This window comes from Atractosteus spatula, chromosome 11 (assembly GCF_055471065.1).
Source record: "Atractosteus spatula isolate fAtrSpa1 chromosome 11, fAtrSpa1.hap1, whole genome shotgun sequence".
In the NCBI taxonomy this organism is placed as follows: domain Eukaryota; kingdom Metazoa; phylum Chordata; class Actinopteri; order Semionotiformes; family Lepisosteidae; genus Atractosteus; species Atractosteus spatula.
The window spans coordinates 47,601,067-47,617,835 of NC_142716.1; the positions used below are offsets into that span (position 1 = coordinate 47,601,067).

General features: G+C 45.3%; 1 protein-coding gene across 4 annotated transcripts in view; it reads left to right on the forward strand.

Moving 5' to 3' along the window:
• The first annotated feature begins 1,383 nt into the window (after positions 1 to 1,383).
• Positions 1,384 to 16,769, forward strand: part of tnrc6c1 (trinucleotide repeat containing adaptor 6C1) — a 63,344-nt gene continuing 47,958 nt past the window's right edge. For all 4 annotated transcript variants that reach the window (XM_088926912.1, XM_088926914.1, XM_088926916.1 and 1 more), the window contains exon 1: positions 1,384 to 2,103. The gene's annotated coding sequence lies outside the window, so the exon portion shown is untranslated. The remainder of the gene's footprint in view (positions 2,104 to 16,769) is intronic.

Sequence of the window (16,769 nt, forward strand, 5' to 3'; positions counted from 1 at the left end):
GTATTGGGGTGGTCCAGGAAGGATCGGGACCTGCAGAAGTTACTGAGAATGGAGCAGCCTTTCACCTTGAACAACTGAGCTGAAAACTGAAACCAAGAACTATATCATGGAAAGCAGCGATGATGAAACAGGTTTCTAAAGTGTAAAATGACAATGCAATGTGGGAATTTACTTCGTCCTGTAATCCAGGCAATCTGTTCAGAAAATCATACATGGTAGACCTCGGTTGTTTTATATACTCTCAAAGGCATGGATTAAAACCCACTAGTATTTACATTTAAAATAGACACAATAATTAAAAAAAATAATGCTTCGCCCCTTGATGAAAAACAGCTCATGGAAATTCGGACCGGTAGTTTAAAAACACCAGACGAGACGGTGAACTCGACTGATCACTTCGGTTTTAAGATCTTCTATTTGAAGTAGGGTGGCGAGGGGGGCCGGCGTGGAGTGCATGGAGCATTAGACTAATTGCTTAAATCCGACTTAAAACGAAATGCAAAACGCCGAGAGGACGGCTCTGGTACTTGGCGATGCTCTCGAAGGTTTTTTTGTGGACTCTACGGAAGTGCACCCCCTCTTGGCGATCACAGGGAACCACAGTGTAGTTGCAGAAAAGCCATGCCCCGTTTAGTTTAGACTGGGAAACCATGGACGCGCATTTTCCTGTGTTGAGTCACTTAGATGGTGTTTCCTGCGACTCGGGTCTGCGGAAGGCGACCTGTCTATCTCGCTGTCCCCGACAACGGTGCATACACGTCTTTTTAATGTTACTCCTGGAGTTGGGAGAGGGGGTCTCTAGAGCACACTCTGAGCGAGATTTGGGAAATAACAGTACCGCCAGAAACAAAGAGAAACATCCGACTCAGATCTGGAAGAGTGTAAAACCCACAGCACTCGCACAACCAGCGGGTCTGCCCCGACAGCAGCTTTGAACTCAACCATACGGCTACGTATCCGGGCCTTTTTAAGCATTCAAATTGCAATTGCAAAGTTTTTGTTGCTGTGGCTGATATGCAATGAGTGGTCCTAAACTGGGGTTGGAATCTCTAAAAGAAAAGGCTCCCCACGGAAGGAAAAGGGAGGGTGAAACCCCCCCACGACACCGTCTTGTCTGTCCATCAGATTAACGCAGCAGCAGCGCTCGTCTACCCGAGCGGGTCAGCTAAACAGCTCTGCGCCTGACGACGCTCAATTCTGCAGCGGGGGATGAGGAGGAGGAGGAGGAGGAGGAGGGAGGGGGGGCGGGCTGCCGGGCTCCGGTTGTCAAGGCGACGGCGGGGCGGAGCCAGTCTTTTTTTAGAGAGGCTGGTTTGTTTGTTGGCCGAGGTCACATGACCAGCAGCTGGGGCATGGGGGCCACTTCCTGTTTGAGTTCGGCTCAGAAGCGAGCTGCAGTTGTCAGTTACTACAAAATGGCTGCTGGAACACCATTAAGGAGATCTCACTGAATGCTTTATTATTATATAATTATAGTTAATGTTGGGTTTTTTTTTTCCTGTTTTCATGGGGATCTGTCAGAGACTTTCCGCTCCGAGAATTGGACTTCTCAAGAATTTTCTCCGTTGGATATAAATTCTGCGTGTGTCTGTGCGCAGTTTTTTATATATTAAAAACAAACATTTCCTTTTTTTTTTGCACTTTAAAGTCTCGTTACATGGGTTTTTCGATGTGCATTCATTAGAGGAGAAAAACAGCTTAAAAACTGCGTTTTCCATTCTGCCGTGTAACTACAGCATGTCGTCTTGCTTTACAAGATAATTGTTGGGAATCTTATTGTAGAGATTTGCACGGGCGGTCTGTATTCCCCCTTTTTTCCTCTCTGGAATTTGGAATTTGAATAAAAAAAAAACAGCCCAGCTTTGGATCAGACACATTTTACTGCTGTTTTTTTCGCTTCTTCTCACTCTAGGGCAGCTTGAAGAGAGGGGACATCACATTCAGTGTTAAACTGCAACGACCGAATTCGCGATCTGTCAAAATTACGGGTACTTTTCAAGAAACGGGAAAAAAAAGATTTTTTTTTCTCTGCATTCTTTACCTTTTCATGCAACGATTACGCATCTGAAGCTACCTGACCTAAACGAAGGGTTTACACACCAGGTAAGCTAGATATCATTTTTTTAAATAGTTCTTTTTATTTATTTATTTTTTTTTGCTGGTGAGGGAAAAGATTTTTACGTTTTTATGTTGGAGGAGGCGGGGTTAGGTATGGGTTTTTCTCTCTCTCCCTCGGAGAGCCGGAGTGTTTCTGCTCCCCGGCCGGGTGAGGTAAACACTCCCCCCCCCATAAATTGAAACTTTATGGAGACTGAACGCAGGAGACACGACTTCCTTTAACAGAAAGACCACCTTGCGTGTCGTGTGCCCCCCACTCACCCACCAGCACCACGCGTGGGTTCGACACAGCGGTTAAAACGGGGGGGGACTGGGACGGTTTAAATTTGAAACGTGCCCCCGGTGTCGCTTCCACGAGCACCCGAACCCGGTCCGGTACCGTGTGGCCAACAGCCTGAGGTCCCGGGTTGCCCCGGTCCGGTCCAGTCCAGTCCACGGCATGTAACGACCCGGTTCGGCTGCCGGAGCTGAAGTTGGGTCTCGGTGCCGCGCTGGACCGGGGGTTTTGATGGTCAAAACCCAAACCTGCCTGCAAACGGCTGCCTGTTATCATTCCTGTTAGTAATTAATACATTGATAATACAAATAATTATTATTGGTTCATAGCCGGGGGGGGGGCGGGGTCGCGTCTTGAAAGTCACTTAGGGGAGCGGACGGCTGTCGAACCGGCTCCATTTTGACATGAGAGGTGGTGGTGGGGGGAGATGGGGATAAATTTAAAGCGAAATCTACCCCCCCCCCCCCCCCCCCAGACACACACACCTCTTTATCTGCCCTCCCCTCTCCCTCCATCCTTCACATGCCGGGTGCGCCGGTCAAGGACGGGGCTGGCGGCGATACCGCCCTGATTATCGCTTCCGATCGGATCGATATCGACACGCCGGCCGGGGCGTTTGCAGACCGCGCTCGCCTGTGAGGAGTTAAAAAGCCGTCTCAAAGGGTGTATGTAAACCCTGTGCTAGATGGTGACCTTCACACACCAGATAGTATATTTAGCTACAGGAAGGAGGAAAAAAAAATCGGGTCATAACGTCTGGTATGAGGGGGGGAAAAAACGTGTTTTTTTAACGTTTAGGAGAAAATAAAACAGTGGTTTGGTACTTGAACGCGTTCGACTTTTCTCTATTTTTTTTTTGCTTTTTTGCTGAGGCTGGTTGGCAGCTATGGCAGCAGCGAGTTTAGCCGTACGCGTAGGAAACCAAACATGTCGGATCTAATCCAGTAAGGTTCAATCCGGCGGCTTTCGATCAAGATTCAGGCAGTCTGGGGGGGGGGAGATGAGTGCTAGTATCTAAAGGCTTGTGGCTGGACAGATAAGGCGATTACTGTGTTTATCAACGCGGCTTGTCCTCTGTGTCGGATGCACAGGCGATCCCTCGGAAGCAATACATACCTTGTTATTTATTTCTCTGCTCCATAGGTCAGTAGCCTGACAGCCCTGCTCTCTGTTTGCATGTTGAGGTGTCACCCGAGGAAAAGAAAAGCTGCCCCAGGCCGATTGTGCCGTCACGAACTAGAAAATAGTAATATGTTTCATATAGCGCCTTTGCACAGCAGTCACCTCAAAGATTTTTGCAATGCATGGAAAAGCACGAAGCACGGTAAAAGAATAGAGAATTAGCAAACAAAGCAGGTGCAGAAGATCTTCGCAGGAGAAAGAATCGTTTCTGACAACATAAAGGTGTTCAGGCTAGTTTTAAAAACGCTCAGTGTGGCCGAGTCCCAGGTTTGTTGTGGGCTGTCCGGCGCTTTGGGGTTACAGTACAGCAGCACAGTGCCCCATCGTCAGAAACGCAGGGTCTTTGAATATTAATAGTATTATTGGTATGTGCATGTGCTCACCAGCAGGAGGTGAGGGCTTGACCTGACACATACTGCATATTGCACGAAAGGGGAGGCTTCGTGGAGCTGCTGGCTGACCTGAAGGTTAAGGGTTTTTTTTTGTTGCAGTAGGAGGCCCTTAATTTGGCTCTGTGATGCTTTGAACTCCCTCATAATTGCAGGGCTTTCCTCACTCTCCCAAGCTTTTAGCTGGGGCTCTGAAAACCTTTCCACTGTGTAGTCGGACGTACAGCTGACCCTGCTTCCTTTTAGCTCATTTAACATTGGAAATGTTCTCTGGGGCTCTGGGTGTCCTATCGGGAAGATAATGCACAAGGAGAGGGGGTGGGTCTAGCCTGGAAATAGGCACTGTGTGAAAGGTACTGGCTCAATAACAAGGCAAGGCCCATGGACCTGTTAGCAGATGAGGGAAATATGAGAGTATGTGTATTTTAGCTTTCTTAATTAATCTTTTTTTAGTTTAAGTGTTGCGAGTGGAACAGTGCTGATTTGAATTAAAGTTGCACGGACTGGGTGCAAAGCAGATGGAGGTGATTCCAGATTTCACACAGATTTATGTAGGAAGCCCTTTTTTTTCCTTCTCTCTAGGCCTACATTGTTAAATTAAATCTGAGTTTTTTGGTGAAAACTCCCCGCCCCCAATGTGGATCTTTGTGGAACAGTTGGCTTCATCACTCTGCTCTGCTCTCCTCTCCGCTGAGAGCTGGTGTGTGGGGGGCGTACTGGCGCACTATGGCTGCCAGCGCATCATCCAGGTGGGGCTGCACACTGGTGCTGGTGGAGGGGATCCCCGTTACCTGTAAAACACTTTGAGTGGAGTGTCCAGAGAAGCGCTATATAAGTGTAAGGAATTATTAATTATTATTATTAGTTGCATTACTATCCCATTCCACACAGATCGAGTGCAGCCTTGGTTGAATGGCTGTTCTTAATGTATGTCCATAAACACTCCTCTACATCCATTTTGTCCCTGGTTAATGACCTACATACTTTTGTCCTTTTTACATCTGTCCTTGCAGTCTTTCCCCCATCCCACAAAAGGCAGGGGCGATAAAATCTATCAAGATAGGCTTAGTGGCTTAGACTGTGACACATATGTCAACCTGAAGGCCTTAGGGTTGGTTAATGTGTTACAGTCCCTAATCAAGCTTGCAAAGGCTTCTTCTGAGGAAAACAGCTGTCAGAGCCTCACTTATTCCAATAGGTCAGTGGCCTCTGTCAGTGCTGAAGCCTGCGAAAGGAGGGAGTTGTACTGAGGCTAAAAATGAACGGGCACGTGATGCTTTAATTACTACCCCGTTAGGTCATCCATACCTAGAGAAGATCTCATCTTTAGTTTCTGGAGAAAGCCCTTAATGAGGGATCTGCTTCTTCGCAAAGCCACCATTAATTTTTATGTGGTTCAAGACATTTCTGCAAGCTGGCTTCTCTTCTAAATAGTCAGTGATGACAGCAGATAGCCTGAGTGTTACGTTTTGCAAGAGAGAGCTTGGCTGGGCACAGAGTCCTAATCCACCAGCTGATCCATAAATTTAGACTCTTCTTTTGGCGGTAGATTTGGTCTCGCAATCTTTGAAAATCTTTTTTTAATTGTTTTGTTGGTTTTTCTGCCTTTGGTCTAACCGACGCATCGCCCTTTAAAGGGCAGCTTTGAGATGAATGAGTCGGTTTGAATGCTTTGACACTGAATTATTTTAACACCCATCATAGCCTGGACTAGTAAACAGAAAAGCACAGCAACGGCTAAATATGTTTTAAGAGTGGGTGACTAAGCTACGAGTTCTCGTTGGAATGAGGGAGTGGAAATGGATTCAACATAAAAAAATACTGCAACGCCTTACTTAGGTTTTTAAGAAGTGTTCCAACATCGGAGCTCCTTGGCCGAGGTTATGTTCCCAAAAGATTTTAGAATCGTTCTTGTCAAGTAAGTTAGTCTCCAGAAATAATTAAACGCTCTTGTTAAATAATAAAGAGAACTATGACATTGGTGGTGCCACAGACTGTTTCAGGTAAGACCTGATATCCTACAGATACTGTGTGTGTGATTTGAGCACGCTGTGCGAAAGATTAATTTTAGCACGTTTGTGAGTCCAGAGCTGTGTAACGGTGGTGACCTTTCATTGTTTGTTTACCAGGTGCCCTTTGCCTGGGTGATTCAAATTGGTGAAAAAAAAATACAGTGCAGATCAGTGCAGCCGTATGATGGTAATATTCAAACACAGTACAGTTCAGTGCAGTGATATCAAGAGCAGCACAAAATGAATACATGTGTAATATACAGCTTGGAGGAGCAATAATGGTACAATTTAAATACCAGTCAAATGCAATCATACTAAGAAAATGCAATGCCAGTGCTGTGTCAAGGATGTTTAAACAATCTCTAGTCTTTCACTTTGATGGTAGGAATCAGACCAGTCCCAGCAATCTGTAATTTTGTTTCTGGTCTTCCCATGTTCAGTGTTGTGTGGTTTTAGAATGACGTCTGTAATATTTGTTTGGAAGAACAGGTCTTTCCTTCTGTCCCAGTTTGAGTGGTGCTACCACAGCATCAGACTTCATTCAGAAAGATGCCGGTTTCTCTGCCTCCACAGCTTGCCTTGGTAATCTGTTCCTTTAGGCGATACAGACGGAGTTTTTTGGTATCGGGGCACCATCGGCCTTAACAGATTTCCCTTTGTGTTTTCGTTTTTTTGGCGTTGTGTTGACTCAACTGTCCGCATCAGTGGAGCTTTCACCTGTTGTGGTTCCTCAGCCATCTTAACTGTGGCTGAGAAGCAAGAGAGGAGAGAGTTCGGACGATCACACTCATGCCTGCTATAGTCTTTGGGAGTGATGGTGTTTAAAAAGACCTGTCACCTTATTTGGCTGTTTTAGAACTCATTAGGAGATGGGACCAGATCAATACAAAAATCTCTTGCCATGTGCTTGTAAGGTACAATCTTTGGATATTTCTCATTGTGAAATGCTTAATTATACTATATGGCATGGTTATTAGGATATTAATATCTATGAAAATGGGAGCAGACATGGCGTTTGAATTCACTCCCTTTCTGAAAACCGAGCACGTAACCCTGACTGTAATGGATGATGGAGTCTAAATCAAATGAAAAGGAGTACTGTTTGAATTTTTAAGTAAATTCCTAACCCAATAATACTGTCGATGAACATCAACTTTTGTGATACGGTAAAGTTGATTCCATCAAATGGTTTGTGGTTTTATTCCCAGAGCCCGGCATTGTGCTTAACAGTGTATTCATCTCTTGCCTCCTATATCCCAGTGCCATTTCTCTGAAATGCTGTTTTAAGAACAGGTTGTGTTTGCCTCATGGTTTCAGACTCCCTAGGCGTCCCTGCACACAAATATCAGGTGACAGCTGTACGCCCTTTGTCTTTTCACACAGTGGACACATTTAGCCATGCAGACTAATTTGATTTGTGGAGAGCCAAGGCTGAGTGGAATCCAGGTGTTGGAGCCACTCTGACCCATGTGTAACCAGGCAGACAAAACATCCAAGGACGCAGAAAGGCATGTGGAGGGGTAAAGGAAAGGCTGTAGCAGGCCGGGTTGTTCGTAGTAACAGGGTGTTCGTCTGTCTTTGTGTGTTTTGTCTCTGGAAGATAAAGCACTTGAACACATTTCCGTGTTGAAAGGATCACAGGTTATTAAGGGGAAGAACAGGGCATCAAGTTCATACTTTGAGAACAGCTTAACTTTGAGTTTTATCGGTGCTTCTGAAAATAGACAAAAAAAAATCCCACAGTGGGGATTGTACAGGAAAAAAGTACAATTTTTACTGTTTCCTCAGTACTCTGACTGAGGAAAATGTTGCCTGCGTTATTATGGGCCTGGACAACACAGGGCACCTATTTGGACAGCTGGTTAGAGTGAGATCTGGCTTGATCATTAAATCTCTCACCTGGGTCCAATGGAGGAATTGATTGTTTCGGGATGTACCCAGTGAGCGAGTTTCTCCAGGAGTGTGAAGCGGATGATAAGTGACCTGGAAGGGGCAGGTCTAGAAAACAGTAGCAGTAGGGGGAGACGGTTTCTCAGTAGGTTCGTTGGGTTTGGTGCTGCCATGTGAGACGCAGACACACAGATAACACTCCTGGTTGTTGGGGAGGGTTTGGGAAACTTAGTGTTTGGGTGGGGGCCCTCCCTTACATTATTCTTACTTTACATGAGGCTCTTATTTGGAATGGTGAGATAATGGGGACACTCCCAAGTAAAACCTCAAAAGAAGCTGCCAGATGACTTACCTTCCATAACTTCCTAACTTTCTAGTGATGTAATGTTGAACTCCAGACTGTGCAGACCCTGGAAACTAAACGGATTTCTTAAAGTGAAATACGGAAACCATGCTCTGTTCTTGGTTTAAATGTGGAGTGATTGCTTTCTTTAGAAAAGAAGCACAGCGTTCGATATTTTGGAAAGGTGAACCATCAGAGTTTCTTCTCCATAGTGGGTTGATGTTAGGGTGGTTTCAGCCAGTCTATTGTTCTTTTTCATTTTCGGCTCTTATTGTTACCTGATTTGTTGGTACTATTCCAAGCTAGTTAACTGCAGAAACATTTTTTCGCTTGATTCCATGTATTTGTTTCTGGTTGGTCTAGATCAGGGGTGTCCAGTCCTGGAGAGTCGGTGTGTCTGCAGCTTCACATTCCGACTCGCCTCTTAATGAGCTAAACCAGCTGGTTTCTGGCTGAACTGGACCGATTTTACAGCTCCTCCCAGCTCTTCAGGTGCTGCTGCTTTATAGACGCCCAGCAATTCTGCTGACACACTGACCCCTTTTGGACCACGATTGGATTTCTTTGCATCAGAATGGTGTGAAGCCATTAGGGTTTCCATTTCCTCCCTACAATGTGCAACCCTCCATCTGCTGGATCCTGGCTTTGTCCGAATATGACAGCCGTCTGGTTTTTCAGTTTCTCCAGCATGTCGCAGGCTGGACGCTTAGTGAAAGACTATCTTTAAGCAGGAGCTGGCTGCAGGGGCGTCTTTAAAGAGCGTATCTCACTCTAGTTTGAATTTTGCAAAGTTAATTTGGGTGATGGTATTTCACCTGCTGAATGTGTTACTATTATTGAGAATTTTCACATTTAAGTAAGAAAAAAAGTCATTTTTTTCCCTTTAGCGTTATACATGATGGTTTACAAAATGAGTCTCAGTGTCCTTTTTTTCCAGGAGTCATTCTCCACCCCCTCTACACACACACGGACACCGAGGCAGGCAAAACTGTGGTTTATGTGTTTGTTGAACCCTGGGAAGCTGCACTGATTCTTTCTCTCTACAAAGTTTTTCATATGACTGTGTTCCTGTGATATTGTTCTAGCATGCCCTCCCTGTTCTGTCTGGAGGGTTCAAGGGACACTTTCACTTTCCTGCTGCACTTGTGTGTGCTCATCCTGCAGTCTGTGTCTAGCTCAGTGTGGTGCAAAAAATAATAATCGGTTTAAATAGCAGCAGGGGTGGGCTTCCTTCAGTCGTGTGCATTATAAATAGCACTGGTTGCACATGGTTTTGAACATCTTCGGAGAGTTTTTTTTTCTCCTGCATTTTTCAAATCTAGGCACGCACATGGCGAGATGAATGCTTTTCCAGTGCTTTACCCGACACTAAACCGTTCCAGTCACTCAGCATTTTTTCAAAGGCTTTGTTCTGGCTTTAAAAGAGAAACCTCTCTTTTCTTATTTGCTCTGCTTTATCTCTTGACAGGCATCAGTGCTGTCAGCTGTTTTGATTGACACCTCCCTGTGTTTAAAGCCTGCTTTACATATGGCTTATAGACATCTTCTTTTACAATCATTGTAATTAGAGCCTGTTTTATCATATTTAATATTTTTCTTTGATATTGTTATCTCAGAATGCTTTTATTTCTGCATTTGTTTGTGTAATTCATGCATGCATTTCTTATTAGTGAACAAATCCATTTAAGTGAAATAATGATCTGTGTTTCATGCAGGGACTGTGCTGGAATATTTGATGAATATGTAAGCAACTCTTTTAGTCTAGAATGGAAGAAGATGAAACTATAGTTTTGATACTGTTCACTGTTGTCAAGTGGGTTAGCAGATGAAGTAAATGAATTTCCTATGCTGAGATTTATAAATCGAAGGCTTTAAGTTTTTTTCTATGGCATTTTTAACTTTTAAAAAGCGAGTCAAGGCTTCTGGATTTGGTAAGTAGATTGGCAGGTGTGTGCTTCTGTTCACATTGGTACAACAATATGAGATTTCTTTATATGACATTTAAAGATGCACAAACCTATCCAGAGGTAATCCTGTAGAAAAGAACTATTAGAAAGATAAATAATGAAGTCAGACGTGTACATATTGTAGTACATCGGATGAAGGCTGTCGCGGAAAGGTGAAGCCTTTATTTGAAAATTGAAACACTTTTCTAAAAATCTGCCTCATTTGTAGTTGTATGAAATGGTCATACATTTTCAAAGAGTTTATTGGTGGTAAGATGCGCTTGTTTTAGGAATGCAAAAGCTGTTGTAAATACCCTGAAATCTCTCCAGTCTGCCCTGGAATGTGACTTTATCACGGATCACAATGATTTCCTTTCAGGTACCTAAACAGAGCAGTGGGACACATGCCTCTGTCTGTTGGTAAGGGGGTGAGACTTAACTACAAAATGGGTTTTCTGCCTTCGTGAGCATTCCAACTCTGCTCGGCTTTTCCCCTTGCAGTCCCTTGAGAAGTCCTTTTGCTTCTGTTAATTGCTAGAGATTTGAAGCAGTTTACTGTATGGGTGCTTCTAGGATGGGAGGCGAGCTTGTTTTTGTGTGAGTAGTGGGTGCCTTGTGCTATTAACCCCAGTGTTGCTCCTGGGCTCAGTCCCGGGATTGGGATGTGTCTTTTGCAAGGACCTCTGTTTGCAGATCTTTGGATTCTCAAGTGTTGGAGGGCAGTGAGGCTAAAGGAAGTCATGGTTTTTGAGGACTCATTGAGGTGTGGTAGCCCCAACCCCCCCATTCAGACTTTCTTGTCCTTAATCCTTTTGTCTAATTCCTAAACTGTGGAGATCGCGGAGGCTTGTGGTTGGCTGAACTGGTAAAGGAGCTTGTGCAGGTTGAGCTCTTGTGATCTAGGCATCCTCACCTGTGTGCACTGAGCGGTGCTGATGACCGGGTTGGGGGGAGTTAGCTTGGCTGTCTTGGGCCCCCAGCGACGCGGCGACGTTCCTGGATACCTGCGTGCCTGCTGTCCCGCCGCCAGTCGGGAGCGTATGTCTGCGATGCCGAGCGTCCTGGACATGGGAGAGGCCGCGGCTGGCTCCGTCCGCTCTTCCTCATTTTCCTCACCCTCGGTTCCAGGGCTTGTAGCCTTGAGCCGGGATACGAAAATACTTTGCACTTGCCAGGTGTGAGAAAGTAATTGAAAACCGGAAACCAAATTAAAAAAAAAAACAAACAAAAAGATTGCATATTGTGGGCTCTACCTTTAGAGCGAGCAGGAAAACTCTAGGCTGGAGTGTCTCTGGGTTCGAGGGATGTGTGTGGGGGATGCAGTGCAGTAGTTTAGCACCTCTTTGGATGTCGCTGGACTGGGTTGTGCAGTAAGAACACCGCGTTTTGGTCCAAGAGATAAACCTTTGCCACTCAGAAACCTGATTCTTGGTCAGTCGTGTTTTAAGTGTGGCGCTTTTCCCCCGTGGTAAAGGCAGTTTCTGTGGTTATATATAATCTCATTTAAATCTGTCCTTTCATTGAGTAATTTCCCTTTCTTGCACTGACTTGTTTTATACAGTTCTTACTAAGCAGCTGGCATTACGTGATAGTTGTACCTCATTTTCCAAATAAAGAAAACTTGTCACCAGATGGGTGATTTTGAGGCTACATAGTCAAACCCTCACACTTTCTTCACAACGGAAATTGATTTTATAGACATGCTAGTACAGTAACATTCCATTTCCCTTCCAGAAGTCCTTATTGTTTGCTAATTTCTTATTTATTTTTGGCATCTTTCTTAACTCTACAGAAATCCTGTAGTGCAGATATGACTGTACCCAAGTTAAAGACATCTGCTACCTGTATGTGAAAGTGTTTTGTTTTTGCAGGCTAATGAATACATGGGCTACACTTGGAGGAAATGAAAATCTTAGCTGGGTGATTTAGAAATGAGTCATAAGTTCTGTTTTTAGAACTATTGAGACTTTCAAAGTGAAGTATTTGAAAAAAATTAGTTTGCCATGAGGTGGTAAAATCATTGTTAGAGCAGAGGGGGTACAGTTTGGTTGTTTTACATCTGCCAGAACGAACCACATCACACAGAAAAGGGAGTTAAGGATTTCTGAGCCATCAAATTAGAGACCGTAATGCAGGATTTCTACATCTCCCCCCTCCGTTTGCAGCGACATCTGTCTCTTTTTAAGCTTTCTTGATCTGTTTGGTCTTTCCTCGGATGTTCCGGGTTCAAGCGCCGGGTCACGGGATTGCCGGATTAAGTCCCCTTCGGGAAAGCTTGGAAAGCTGCGACTTCCTCATGCGAGAGTCGCGGCAGGCGGGAGAGAGAGAGAGAGGCCATGGCCGTGGCCGGCCGCAGGTCTCTTGCAGTCCGTGCGGCTGGCGCTAGCCGGAGGGCTCTGTGGGAACGCGCACCTCTGTCTTGCAGCGCCGACATTCTTGGCCTTCCGCCCGGAGCGTCGAGCGGTTTCTCTTTCTCCCCCCTCCCTCTACATCTCTCTTCTGTCTGAGGCGCGCAGGAGCACGTACCCGTGTCTGGTGGCTGGAGATGGAAAGAGCTCTTCCTGAACAGCCGTCTGTTCCCCCCCCCCCCCGGCTCACGTTCGCCCGTCTGCATTTCCTGCCCTGTTCCTCTGCTCTTCTTGCCTTCTGCCCCCCCCCCACCGGCGAGCGGGTTGCGTCTGGGCTCCTGCGTTGTACCGTCAGCCCGGGCTGCTGTGTTTTTAAATAGTTTTGGGGGCAAACTTTCTTTTTTTTTTTCACTCCAGTGGCTGGGAGACGGCTGACCTCCAAAAAACAAACGAACAACGTATGTTCCCCCGGCTCACGTTGAAGTATTGCTGCCGAGTGAGCTGATGGCGTCTTAAGAGCCGTTTTGTTAAGACCCCTCGTGGGTCATCTGGCCTTACAGGTTTAGCTATATGCTGCTGTAGCACTTAATGTTATTCAGCTGAGCCCTGTTGAGTAACACTGGATAATAAAAACCAGTAGACCTCCGTGCCCTTGAGTGCTCACTGGCCTTGTTTTGATTGGACGCTGCAGAAACTCAAGATCTGGCTGCCGTGATCTTGCCACAAATAAAGAAATGGAACATTTTTCCATTATTTGCAGAAGCAACTTTTCTTTTCACTCCCTCCGGAAAGAGCTAAAGGCAAAGAGAAATTCCCTGCTGCATCTCCCCCCCCCACCCCCATTCCAGGCTGTCCAGTTCTTACTTAAATCCCAAAGGTCTTTTTAATCTTCACCTTTCGTATGCAACGGTTGCCTTTGCCTGCACTCCGTACCTGCCAGAGTCTTTCATCATTAGAAAGAACAGCCATGATAGAAGAGATGTGAAAGAAGATAATCGCCCGGTATCTTGAGAAAAAACAAATGCATCTACAACCGCAAGCACGTAACCCCACAGTGTAATGGAAAGAAATTGAGCCTAGCAGTAAATAATCTTTCCTTTGTGTTTGCTCTGTGTTCTCCTCACATCATGAAGAAGTGCTGCTTTATAACAGGGCAGATGATCAGTGTTGGTTCCCTAGTGTCTTATGCTATAAACTTTTCAGTTTTGTTCCTATATGTAGTTTGGTTCAGCCTAGGACCTATATCTCCGCCTGTTCGAGAAGCAGTTAACCTACGTGTCAAAACTAGGGCAGTCTGAAATGTGTGTCCTCACCTGTATAAATATTTTTCCTTCTGAAAGCAGCCTCTTACGCGGAAGAAACAAGTTTTGTTGCTGCAGGAACCTTTTCATCCACACTCCAGACAGAGATGGACCCGGCCTTTGAGTCTGTGAGAAACGAGTGAGACCAGTTCCTTTAAGTGATGCTGTTCCAGTGTGACTTGGCTTATACAGTGCCACTTATTAAACACCAGCGACCAGTTTTTCTCACATGTTTGTTTTCATTCTCCCTCTTTAAACATAGTCCCTTTAATGCCAGCCTGTACCTCACTCTATCGATTTTTTGGTGGCATGGTAGCAAAAGTAATGAAAAATGACAATTTTTGACAAGAAGGAAATATTTTTTAATGTCAGCGCTTAGTGAAAGTTGTCAATTAAAAAATCGAAAACGTTTCGCTGTTGTCGGTTATCTTGATTTGCGGTCGACTGCGAGCACCGTGTCTGCTCCTGGCTGGCGCTGGAGTGAAAGCTGTGTGTAGAATTCCACCAGGAGGGAAAGTTTTCATTTAGATTCGGGTTTGTGGGTGCGGTTTGCTTTTGCCTGCGTGGAAATAGCAAGCAATGTCAGACAGAACCGCTGAGTGCTGAGGAGAAGGATAGATGAGTCTGTTTTAAAGAAGCGACCGGAGCTGTCTGTTCATTCTGCAGAGCACTGTGCAGGATTCCTGGTGGTGTCATTCTTTAGGCCCTGCTTAGATGATGGATGAAGTTTTGAATTGGTCCTCTGTGTGCAGATAAATTTCTGTAATTTATCTTCTGAGCAGTGTGATGATCTCTTCAGTGTAATCACTGAGATTCTCATTCGCCCATTCCATTACAAAGCAAGAAAATGAGAGCAGTGGAGCCAATCCTGCAGTTTAATACCGGTTTCTTTGATGATGAGACGTACTATAGCACTTCACTTTGCATTGCGTTTATTAGCTGTACCACATGGTACTTGCTGGTAGATATTTTATCTAAATTCAAAAGTCATTTTGTTATCTTTGATATTTCTTTCTGCTAAGTGGGTGTAGCGTTTTCACTCGGAATACTATTTTTGGATCCTTTTTACTGGCTGAAGATAAAGGAAAATTGTGGTGATAGCATTGCAGCTAAATATTTGGAATGCTGATTGTACATGTTAGAGACTGCATAGACTTTTTTATGAAACTGCACATGCTGTTATTGAAGTGTTAATTCAATAGATCTGGAATTTTTTTAAACTCTTAGAACAGAAGCAAAGCAAACCGTTTTATTTGTGCACACTAACAGGAAAATGTTAGCTTGCACAGAGTTAATGAAATTCAAGATTTTTGGATGCATGGGGGGGCCTTTTACATGACACATGGGTGCAATTTATTCAGCTCTGAAGCCTGGCCTTCAGTGGAATGCATCCAGACAGACTTGCTGTAAATGCCTGGAAGAGGCAGGGTTCTAGTCCAGGGTCACATGAACGTTTGGGGGAAGCAGGACTGTAGGCTCGCTGTGATGAGACTGTGAATAACTGGCAGGGCGACTGGGCCCCCATCAGCACGTCGACAGCCCGGATACCTTGTCCCGGAGCCTGGAGGACACTAGCATGCTGAACGAGCCGTCAGTCACCCTGAGTGACGTCTCCCCCGCCAAACTTTTTGGCTCGACGGCCCCCCCAGTCTAGTTTCCGAATGCAGGCTCTCGTTGTAACGATTACGATTCTGCGCCCCGTGTAGCTGTGTCAGCTGGTCCTATTGTCTGTGGGGGGCGAGGGGGTGTGGCTCGGCCGGGAGAGGGGAGTGTTTCACGGGGATAGTGGAGCCTCCTCAGACAGCAGGGGAAGAGCACAATGAGCCCCATTGTGCTTGGCAGGCATGGGGCTCACTTCATAGGCAAGCTCAAACAATAGAGCGCTTTTCCTGCAGTGGGGTGTTGAACACCAGGCCACGGGGGGTGAGGGGGGGGCTGAGGTGTGCGGACAGGTTTACTGAACAGGAAGGCTGGAAAGCTCTCTGGCAAACAGAGCACAGGGTGATGAGTGATTAAAATATCAGTCATTAATTGAGTTTGCGGTATCTTTCTTTTCAGCTGTGTTTTAAGACAAAAGGAAAATGAGTTTTTCCCCTTCTCGTTGGGAAGAAATTGCATTTTAAATTCATTTGTATCTGTACACTTTAATTGTGTTTTTTTTTGTGTGCGTTTCTAACCAGGGTTGGTCTGTTGTTAAGTTTTCAGTGATCCCTAACTGAGCAGCTGGTTGGGTGTCATGAAAGCCTTTGAAATACGTTGCTGAAAGTAACCCCTCTTTATTTTCGCTCAGTAAGCGGAATACCTCACAAAAGAGGTCAGAGATATTAACTGTTGATATGAAGCCTGAACTTGCATGCTGAGCCACCACAAGAAGACTCCCTTCGTCTTTCTTTCTGCTTTTCTGTGTGGAACTGCCCACTGATTGTTCCTCTACAGCCAACGCGTCCTGATACAGCTCCCCACTCATACCTCCACACACGTTATGCCGGGTCTCTCCACTTAACATCTTTCTTTTCTTAAAAAAAAGAAACGCAGGCTTACACTCTTCAGCTAGCTGGGCTTTTGTGTCTGTCAGTTCTTTTTTCTTCTCCTTGTTTAATTGTGAAATTATTTCTGCCGCCGATCATGTTTTCAACAGAAGAAGTGCCTTTTTTTCTTGAGGAGAGAAATGCTGTGGACAGCTTCTTTGATTTCTGATTTTTAATGGGATGTAGTATGCCCGGCTGTTCTTTGTGGCTCTGGAGAAACTGATGGATGGAAAGATGTTGCTCCTTGCTATGCTGTACTCCAGTCTCGGCTCTTGAATGCCTTGGGATTGGAGTGGCAGTGAAAATGCGCGATGCCGTTAAGTGCTGTAGGTCGTGTAGGGGATGTCAAGCATTATAATCTGTTTTACAGTTGGGATGTGTTGATTGGAGCTGTGTTTGGCAATAAGGATCCCATGCTGCATACTGTAGGTTATT